Genomic DNA, 11890 nt, shown 5'->3' with positions numbered 1-11890 from the left:
CATGTATTAAAAAAGTTATAGAATACTAATTGTAGTTTGTTTAAACTCGAACGGTATACCTATCTTGTAAACGAAGATAATATTTTTGTTCTAGGTATACATCATAATAATATATTATAATGGTGAAAATGCGTTATCTAATCGTTGGCATTTACAACCTTAAACCGTCCGCTGGCATCGCACAATTATCTATTTTATAACATATTAATCGATTCGTCCGCCTTATTAGGTAGTAGTGTTGTAAGTAAGCTAAGTCAAAAGCGCAAGTTTTATACAACCTTCATAAACATTACACACACATTTATACATATCATTTAATTATATATTATACATTATTTTCTTATTGTTCCGTGACATTTAAATTTTATTTTTTATGAAAGTTTTACTATAGATACTCAGAAAAAATGTCATACCTAATACTTAATAGTTTTTCTTGGCATACTTACATTGGCAACGCAACGTTTCTTCTGTAGAATTATAATTACTGGCTTAAACCCATTTTTTTAATTAACGGTCATATTTAGCCGCTCGTTATCGCCTCCAAAGATGCGTTATTAGCACTTTACCCCGATTGTAACACATGTAAGCCATCATAGGTAGGGGAGACAACAGACACATGGGATAATGAACCAGGGGCACTGATGCCCAGTTAGTTGACATACCACCATCTTCGGACCGCGACCTAATTAATCTCAAGCCATTACTTAATATTTCGTGTTACTTAACTATTTTATATTTCTTTTAACTTTATCCATACTCGTGTGTCCGTTCAACTCAGTCGTTGCCTGGACTAACTATAGAGAACGCTTTAGGATCCAGGTAGAGGTGTAATACATAATATATATACATAGATTTACTTATTTAATAAACCTGTTTCCTTTTTGTTGCACACTTGAGAGCTAAGTTATTTAGAGGTACGATCGCCTAATAAGCTCCTCCTCAGGCGATATAGCAAATATGAACCATAGCGGCCTAACCCTCAAAAGTGAAATTTTACAGCACGAGCTTTCAAAGTTTTAACTTCTATTATTTTTTTGTTTTGTTTTAATAAATGAAACCACATGAAAGAAATATGATCACTTAAATATGAATAAATTAATGCCTTTTCGAACATGTATAGAACAATCATACATTTTAAGTGTTTAGGCACTGGAGAAAATTATTAAAATTTCAATGACAAAATGAATTATGTGCTATCTAGCGAATAATAATTTTGAGGGTTGGGCCAGTTTGGCACTAGTAGAAAACACAATTCTACAATATATTTTTAAATAAAACACAATTTGTTTTTTTGTGGGTTGGGCCGATATGGTTCTAGACGCATCATATATAAAGGAGACTTTAGGGACATTTAAGTGTAGATGCGGCTTAGCCATCCGTCCCGTCTTCGGGTCCACTAATTTAATCCTATCGACTGTCGTTTCTGCCTGGCCTAGTCAAAAGTTGTTGCTAACGTATATCAGTTTTTATACAATTGATTTATTAAGGTATAACAAAATTTCGAATAGTAATTTAGTAGTTACTATTTTTATTTTACTAGGGAAGTCACGTAACCAACCGTTCCCTTTTATTGGTACTATATTAATACAAAAAAAAAGAGATTAATTTTACTGTTATGCACCTAGATTAAAAAATGTTTCTAGGAGATATACTGGTGTTCACTGTTCATGCCTGACATGTCTACTGTTAGTATCTCAGACTGAACTGTTATGTAATACTGTTAACAATGTTGGTCACTCATTATCATAATATGGACATCTAATTAATTATCGCAATATTATTAAGCATTCGGGATCGTCCTTACGAATTTTAATATTATGTAAGTCCCGCAGAGTCCAATAAACGTAAATGTGAATATGTGTATTTTTCCCGTACATAAAATCACCTACGCTGATCTTTACGGTATTTAATGGCGAACAACAATACCATTCAAGTATACAACGGAATGATATATTCACGATGTTGCCAATTTTCTGATGTTATTATTTTTTGCTTATAGTTACTAAGCAATTTGAGGCGTATAGAAGCGTAGTCCGTAGAACGGTTTTAACATAAGCTTTTATTTTCACTTTAACTGCTGTCCGATCAAGCTTGGATGAAAAAACACACCAACTGAATAGAATTTTTAATCTTTTAACACATGTTTTTTTATAATATAATTATACAATACTAAGTCCACTACGCATTGAAAGAAGTCTATCAGAATCCTCAATTCTACAGGACGTCACACGTTATCCCCCTCTATGAAATTGTTTCAACACAAAAATTGTAATGCCAATTATTCGTTTTAATAATTGGGTAGTTGTGAAAATAATGTACTCACAATAGTTTATAGTGGCGTATAAGACAATTACGGATTTTAAAATCCTTGAGAACTATTGTTTCTCAGCAACACTGAAGATTAACTATGATAATACATATTAACACAACGGTTAATTATTTTCAAATTGTATTGATTAAAATACCTGCATTAAAAATTGTTTAAAAATGCCGTTTTAAAATAATGATACTTAAGTGGTATCACTGTAAGAGCACATCACTTTTGTAAAAACTATTAAAGAATTAAATCTAAGAATATAATTGATTTATATATCAACCAATTGGTATCAGAGCCTTGATTTCTCGTCAATAACAATATTGTATATTCATGATAAAAGTCGAATAACTATACACTTTCGGTATATACACTTTTACTCTGAATGTAAGAAGTGTGCCGTTTTTGCATGTAACTGAAAAATAATTCAATTATTTTAACTACATTTTTCTTGATTGTTGATCTACACAACTTTTCCATTCTACTGAACCGTGTTCGACCATAATGTCTAATCGTTTTTTTTTCTTTAATAAGTTGATATACGTATTTTCTATATGATATTTGTGGTTTGTTAATATATACATACTACATGCCCACATTTAGTCTAATATTCTAACCTTAAGTTCAAAGACCCTACTAATATAGAAAAAATGTTTTTATAACTAGTGAACAAAGGCATCTATGATATTTCATTGGTGTTGGCTATATACAACTGTATACAATGAATAACATTAATAATGAGTCATTAGATACAAACCTGATAACGTGAACACTTATTTATTCAACAATGGTGGACAATTAAAATCATATGCAAAAGTGTATTTCATTTTATATATTTATTATTATTCTTTATTATACATATTTATTTATTACTCATAACATTATACTAGATTTCCGGAATAGGACTTACAAAATTTCATATAATATTTGTTATTATGATATACTTTATAAAGTTTTTTTTCTACGCGGACCATGAACGTGATAATGGCATCATATCTGTAAACCATTGAATAATTTATTAAATGTTGTTTTAATGTATATATATATATATATTATATATGTATTATTTATTATATACATATAAGCTTATTTATTATGTATAACATTATACTTAAACAAATATTATGATATTTTTGTATCACCTGTTTCTTCGGGTTCCGTTTCAATACGCTTCGCATAAATGTTGTATCTCTCATGTCTGAAAACCATCGAATAATTTATAAAAATGAAAAAAACATTAATGAAAAATAAAAAATAACGCTACTTGTGGTAAACGTCATAAACAAAAATTTGACTATTGATTCGGGATAAAACAAAAAACGACATTAGTCAATAATCTAATCAATAGCCAATCTGTAGATCTAAGTCGTTCGCTCAACATAGTATATATAAGACATATTAGGTGATCCTTGATACTATATTAGAAAGTCCAAATGATAACACATTAGGTAATTTAACAAGTTAACATATCTTTAGAAATTTTTGAAAATCTAAAATTAAAATAATTCCTAATACAAAATTATTACTTACTCGGGTGTATAGTGTTCAAGAATTTCTGTAAAAAAGCATTTTATATGGTTTATATAGCCTATAGGTATATACTTTTAGATTTATATGTTTTAAGCAAGTTAATTTTTATTAAAATCATGATTATGGAATAAAACCAACGTTAAAATTATTTATAAAAAAAATTACTGATAGTGCTTTTCTTCGTTTAATAATAAAAAGGCTACAATATTGTTTTTTTTTCTATACTAAATACATAGTAATTTGAATTAAACACTTAGCGAACTTCACTAAGTATTTATTATAAGATAATTTATAGGTCTATTTTTAAAACTAGGTTCCGTAAGTTATTTTTTTTTTTTTTTTAAATAAAACTCAATATCAAGTTTAGATAAAGTATTGAAAATTTGTTGTAATTTTTTAAACAAGTTACACAATATTTAATCAATTTTTACTACGTTATTGTTTTTTTTTATAAATTGTTGAATAAAAAACAGGTATATTTTATAATGTACTTATTTACAAAATATGAGAAGTTACCTAAAGTTGGAAACGGAGATTTTCCATCTGGAAGAAATAAAAAGTATTATATTAGTATAAATTTATTATAGAAGCCTATACCATTGATACTCCTCACCTTGTTCCACCATTTTATATGTTGTTTCGGTCTGGTCAAGTGATTGCACAATATTAAAGTTGGTGTCTAACACTGGAATAAAGATACCTTAAGTTATAATGCTTATTGTTTTATTTTATTTATTAGGTATACAGTGTACATCAGTGTGGGTGTAGGAATTTCTGTATAAAATAAACATTTTCTCATTTATAATTATGTTATACCATTGATTGTTTTTTATATATTAATTAGATCTATATATTACTATTTAATTAATAAACGATAATTATAAATATGTATTTATAATCAATGGTAGTACCAAATTTAGCAATTTTCCTTGTAATTGGACACCATAAAAACTCGGGTACGTGGTTGCTAGGAGCATGGGAAATAGAAATTCAAAGTAAACGAATTTTAAACTTATAAGGACAAATAGACAAATAATTAGAACAGTTAATATTCGCTATCAAAATTTCTGTTTTGTTAAAATCTATACATGGGGATAATCGATAATTGGTAATATATAAACGGACAATACAAAAATCGTTTGATCATGAAAATATAAAGTTACACAATCAAATAAAAAATATCATTATTAAATATCAATATTATTAAAAACATCAAACTTATTTATGTTAATAAATGTTATATAATTTAAAGATTTTAACTAAATGATATAGATGTAACTATGTGTTCAGCCCTCAGACAAAGTAAAGCGTTATGTATTTAAAAAAAATACAAATATTGGATTAATATGGAATAATACTTACGCATTACCCTTAGTAGGTAATGCATTTACGCTAAAAACACATTTTTATTCAAAATTAAAAACCTTTATTCCACTTATTCGACATGTTTTAGTTTTTATTTCTATAATTATTTCTAAGTATCTATAATTTGCCCATTACTAGTATAATGAAATTTTATTTCAGAGTAAACGGGTACAAATTGTTTTTAATTGCATAACAATAATATTAAAATACAAATATGAACCTAATCTAACCTTACTTAATTGTAAAATGTATATATTTTTTAATTTTAAGAATAAACTATAATAGTTATACAACCGCTACCTTGCTTTTTTTTGAGTATTTAAAATAAATTGATTATACTCACTCTTAGGTACTCTAGCTCCAACAATGTCCTTTACTTTTAATTGTTTTTCTTCTATTCCGGAACCCAAAAAATATTATTAATTATTATATGTATAATATGTATGTTATATGTATTATTATATTATTTATTATATGTAAAACATTATACTTATATAAATAAATATTATAACATATTATAAGACCTATGAGTTCCTTTTTAAGTTTTTTCAACATATCGCCGTATTCTTCATGTCTGAAAACAATCGAATAATTAATTATAAATAAATATCAAAAAAATGCTTCTTGTCGTATACGTCACAAACGAGAATTTTACTTTTAATTCGGGATAAAACGAAAAACAGCATTTGTCAATAATCTAATCTATAGCCAATTCGATCGCTCAATACAGTATATAATATACATATTAGAAAAGCCGAAATAATAATATATTAAATATTTTAATCTATAAGTCAACTTATCTTTAGAAATTTTCGGAAATCTTAAATTAAAATAAGTACTAATATACAAAATTATTACTTACTTGGGTGTATAGTGTACTAAAATGTCTGAAAAAAGCATTGTATAAGGTTTATGGGTTATAGGTATATACTTTTGGTTTATGTGTTGTAAGCAAGTTAATTTTTATTGAAATCATGATTATGGAAGGAAAGCAATGTTTAAATTATATAGTAAATTCACTTTTTTATGTTAATAATAGAAAAGCTACAATATTGTTTTTTTTTCATTCCTAAACGTATAGTAATTTGAATTAAACACTTAGCGACCTTAACTAAGTAGTCACTAGTCATATTTTATTATGCACTTAAATGTAAAATATGTATAATTACTTGAATTAGGAAACGGAGATACATTGTCTATGGAAAGAGAAAAGTATTATATTAGTTATAAGAAGCGAATACAATTATTGATATTCCTCACCTTGTTTTACCATTTTATATGTCATTTCCTTGTCTTGATATAATTGCTCACCGGCTTTGCCAACAACAGCTTAAATAAAAAAAACCTAAGTTATTACGCTTATTATTTTATTTTATTAAAATTTTAATTTTCAATTTGTTAGGTTAAACAAATAATTAGAAATTTAAATATTCGTTATCAAACTCTCGGCTTGATCTAAATCTAAGTATGGGATAATATAAATGTTTACAACCAAATTTAAAATATCATGAGGACTTATTTATGTTAATAAATAACATATTATAATGTATAGATTAAATTAACTGATTTAGATGTTATGACATAAATTGTTTTCTATTAAGAGTTAAACTTTATGTATTTTACAAAAACACAAATCTTGGATTATTATTAAAATATAATAATAATAATTTAAAAATTAATATATTATCATTTTTTTTTCGTGTGTATTTTCAATACATGTTTTCAAAATATCTATTATAACTAAAATATAAATCACTAATATGGAATTACTTAATTACACAAAATAACAATGCATGTACGATAAAAAAAATTACTTATCTATACAAAATCTAACATTTTATTTTCCATTCATCTGATTTGTTTTAGTTATGAATTTAGAATTTTCCCATTCCCGAGTACATCTAAATTTTATTTTAGAGTTAACAGCTGCATGTTATTTTAAACTGCATAAAAATAATATTAAAATATAAATATAAACCTTATCTAACTTTACTTAATTGTAAAAGAAGATGATATGGTTTAGTTTAAAAAAAAACGTAATAGCTATAATATAGCCGTTATCTTACTTTTTTTGAATATTTAAAATAAATTGATCATACTTACTCCTACTTATTTTGGAACCAACTATATCACCTACTTTATATTCACTTGATTTCGAACCTAAAAAAAACAGCATGTTGTATTGAAACATAAGGATAAATAATAAAATGTTTTTATGGCCAAACGTTTTTTTAGTAGTTTTATAACATCTGGCCTTAATCGATTTACTGGCAACATTTATTAATTTGTAACATTTTTCATAAATCAATTTCCGTGGTTCGCCTGTAAGTAAGTGCGTAGGCAATTGTTAGGGAGCTAACAAATTAATTTGACTATCCTTATATACAGGGTGTCCCATTTAAAAATACTAATCGATTTATCTCGAAAAATAGTAATCCAATCAAAAAGTTGTTTATTAGAAACTTTTCGAGTACAAAAGGGGGCGTTAAAAAAAAATATGGTCCAAAATTCAAAATGGCCGACTTTCAGTAAAAAAAATGTTTTTTTTAAATAGAAACTATATTTTTTTTTGTTAAAACATATATGTTCTTATCAAAACTAACAACTTTTATTGGAACATTTTTTCGGTAAAACCTTTAATTTGTGCATTAAGTCTCTTTAGCTTTTTTTAGATTTGTAATTTATTTTAATGCATATGGTAACTGCGCCACGTGTGGTAACCTTGGTATGTGTGGTAGCCGTGGTATGAGTGATAACCATGGTATGTTACCACACATGACACGATTACCATATGCATCAAAATAAAATAACAAAACTAAAAATAGCTAAAGAGACTTAATTTACAAACTTTGGGTTTTACCGAAAACATTTTTCTACAAAAGTTGTTAGTTTTGATACGAACATTTATTTGGTTATAACAAAAAATACATGGTTACCATTTAAAAAAAAACATGTTTTTAACTGTAAGTCAGCCATTTAAAATTGTTGAACATTTTTTTTTTTAAATCCCCCTCTGTACTCTAAAAGTCTCTAATAAACAACTTTTTGATTGGATTAGTATTTTAAAATGGGACACCCTGTATATCGTTGTATATCTTAATCTATATATAAAACAAGCTGTCCGGACCCGGCGTTGCCCGGGATTTAGTTTGCCAGGGCTGAGTAAAATAATTCCCTTTTTTTTAGTTTTTCAACATCAAAGAACTTATGAGTTAAACATAGTGATTAATAGTAGGTAATAATAATTAATTGTGTTATTCTCGCCTTCTTTTACATAAAAAAATAGAAAAATATTTAAACGTTTACCTGAGGCACCAGCTCTTACATAGGATACTATAAATATAGAATAAAGGATAAACAAAATAGTAGCTTTCATTGTTGATGCTTTATACTTAACACTTAATGAACAAGTTAAAAAAGTTAAACGGAATGGATTTTACGTTTGAACTCGTCGGCTTAAATATACCTATTAAGCTCACGTATAGGAAAAATACCCACAAATGAGAACAAGAAAATATAATAAGTGTCATATTGAACATGTGGCAGGTGAACATGGTAGGCAGTATTGGTTCTGAATTTCATTTTTTACCTTATTTACCATATCACGACAATAATGTGGACGGCATTAAATTTAAAAAAATTATTACATAGGTTTTGTAATAATTTGTATTTGCAATTCCTCCCTTTTTTTTGTCACATATACATATCTTGTAATCAATAATATATAGAATATATATTTCAGATACCTGTTGACTGTATATTTATTCACATATAACATCCTAGAAATTTACTACGGTCAAATTGTAACTTCCCCCCACCATTTATTATATTTGCCTTAATAAAAAAAAGCTAGACTACAGGTTTGTAAGACAATTAATCTACTAGTGTAATATTCAGACATTAAGTCTTAAAACTACATCTAAAAGAACAAATATTTACATATACATATATTCATGCAGAATATCTAAATTAATGTTCAGGTTACTTTTAGAGATTCCAAATAACCTCTACCTAAATCTTCTTATCGAAGGGGGATAATATTAAAATGACCTTAAAATATCATTGTATGATAAAAACCAATAATGATTCTCATCGGTCGTTTTATCATAATTTTAGAAAATCAACAACAAGGCAGGTGACCATGAAATTCTAAGACCTTGTATTTATCGAAGTTAGGTGCACATTATTATAGTGCAAGCTCGATGTGGGTATCTAAATAATGTTCTAAATAACAGTATTTTGAACTTGTAAAAAAAATTTCTATAAGCGATTACTAGAAATATTTTAATTTATTTAAACAGTAGAAAATGGAAACGCACATCAAGACACACAAGTGTTCTTCTAAAATAAAAAAAAGTGTTTTCTAGTCAACGCCTTGGCAAGAGTTCGATATACCGTACTTCAATGAAAAAAATCATATTTTAATATTTTTGTGTGCTTTTGAACTTGGTGTCAATTTTGAAACACATACGCCAAAGTGCGAAATTATACATAAAGCTCACTTTCTTACAATTAAAATAACGTATACATAGTCTCATAATAAATGAATAACTCTGTATATATAAGCAGCTCGTTTGATTCTGATAACCAGTGGACTTTTTGTTTTGTATTGTTCTAAAATGAGACCCCTTTGAATTTTTTTTTAATTTTCTACCAACTTTTTATGTTGTCACCATTTTAAATATTTTAAAATTGAGTGGAAAACAAAGCAATGGGCAATTTTAAAATTGATAAAACTTCTTTTAGACTTGAACACTCAAATTAAATGTTTTCATCATAGTTCAAAGATAAAATGAGTACAATTAGGTTTTTTTTTTAATTTTCCAAAAAAAAAAAAATGTTTATGTAATTTATATTTAAAATGGTTATATCATGTAGTAAAATAAGAAAAAAAAGAATATTGGTCTTGGTAAAATTTGATTATTATTTTTATTTAACAGTAAAACGATAAAAACAATTCCTGATTCGTTGTAGTACTTTGAAGCAAAGAACTGGTTTTTTTTGAAAATGTAAAAAAGAAACTTAAATTATACACATCCCATCTTAGAACAATGATAAAAATGGGTAGTAAATTTGTCTGATTTTAGGCCAAGACGAACCAGCAAGTCCACTGTGATTGCAACGGATTCACCGAATTGCAGGCGGTCTGTTTTAAGGAGTTTTGTGTAGGCAAAATTTAAGAAAATGAGGTTTTAATAAATTTTGACCATATTAATTAAATTACCAGTTAGTTTGTATAAGCTTTAAGGTATTATTTTTAATTCAAATATTTTTTTCTATGAGTAAAAGCCATTTTGGTTTATTTTTGACCAAAAAGCCAGACAAAATTTCGACTACATGAAATAATCCAATTTCAATTATTGTAAAAAGATCTTAGTTCTTTTGCTACTTTACTATGTTGTACGGAATGGTGATTTTTATTTAAAAATTTCAGTTTTTTGTAAAATTAAACAAATTAAATTTGCAATTTGTATTCAATATTTAAACCAAATATAATTTCTACATAACCTAGTAATGTTGCCAAAGAACTCGTATATCTTTACAAAATTAAAATCGGACCGAATAAATAATCTAAATTTTGTCTGGATTTTTGGTCTGAACCGTCAAAAATATGCTTAGAAAACTTAGAGCAGTTTCTAATAATTGATATTTGTATTCTTCTTTTTTAATTATTATCTAGAGTAACAATAATTGTAAAAAATAGTGACATTTTTATAAACAGTCAGATATAGTTTATAGATACAGTTAAGTTTTGACTTATAGTAAAAAAAACTTTTTTTGTTTAGTATTCCACAGATTTTTTCTAGACTGGGGCTTATACATCCATATGCAATTTTCTTAAAAATTTGTAGTGAAACTTTTTTTTATTAAGAAAAAACCAAACTAAAGAGGAATAGTACACTTTGGAGGTTGTACGTTTGTAGGTTGCAATGGGTCAGAGGAATCAACAGTCAACAGGTATCTGAAATATATTTATTTGCATTATACCATTGGTTACAAATTACAGTATATGAGTAACAACGGCAACTATTATTACGGCTAATAACGGCTAATTATTGTAGAAAAACGATCAACTCTTATCGTAACCACCCTTATAGTAAAAATACAATAATAAGTACATTGATCATTATTTGTATTACAATACTATTATCGTTAGTTGTAATTCTACAGATTCGCATCGAAACGTTTATTTGAGTGATTTTATCATATTCACAGTCAGCTCGGTCCAACTGAAGTCCCGACCCCATTGTACTGGCTTTTTGCTTTATGAATATCCGTCGATAGCTATACTTAATACACGTGATCTTTGTCTTTAAAGGTTTTTTTTAAATTAAAATTTACTTTTTGTTTTAAGGATTTTGTAAGGTAGTAGTTGGTAAAGTAATAAAATATCTATGTGCATAAATCTTAAGTTAATAGTATATCTGGTTGGATAAAATTGTGAACTTTCGATGATTTTTTATGACCTCTGAATTTTAATATAAAAAATAATACTAAGAATTGCACAAAAAATGAATTGAGAAACTCGAACATTGACAAATTTAAAAATAGTTTTGTCGTTATATCGACGTATTTTTCTAAATAAAATGTAATACTTGATTTATGTGAATATTTACCGATGACAGTTTAAGAAAAAATGTACTAGAACATTTATGTTCACAAGTGCCGAATTGTTGCGTT

General features: G+C 26.7%; 1 long non-coding RNA gene across 1 annotated transcript; it reads right to left on the bottom strand.

Annotated features, from left to right (window-relative positions):
* Positions 1-6491: 6491 nt before the first annotated feature.
* Positions 6492-7581, bottom strand: LOC126847382 (uncharacterized). Its single transcript, XR_007687060.1, has 3 exons — positions 7435-7581; positions 7313-7369; positions 6492-6538 (listed from the first exon to the last, which is right to left on the bottom strand). It is a non-coding gene; the product is annotated as an uncharacterized LOC126847382 (long non-coding RNA).
* Between the last annotated feature and the right edge of the window lie 4309 nt (positions 7582-11890).

Source organism: Adelges cooleyi, unplaced genomic scaffold, assembly GCF_023614345.1.
Source record: "Adelges cooleyi isolate 19-005CV unplaced genomic scaffold, UGA_ACOO_1.1 ACOO_flye_CR_arks_rails_tigmint_CR_PRNA_108, whole genome shotgun sequence".
In the NCBI taxonomy this organism is placed as follows: Eukaryota; Metazoa; Arthropoda; class Insecta; order Hemiptera; family Adelgidae; genus Adelges; species Adelges cooleyi.
Note: the sequence above shows the minus strand (reverse complement) of the source record. Positions and strands in the feature narration are given on the sequence as shown.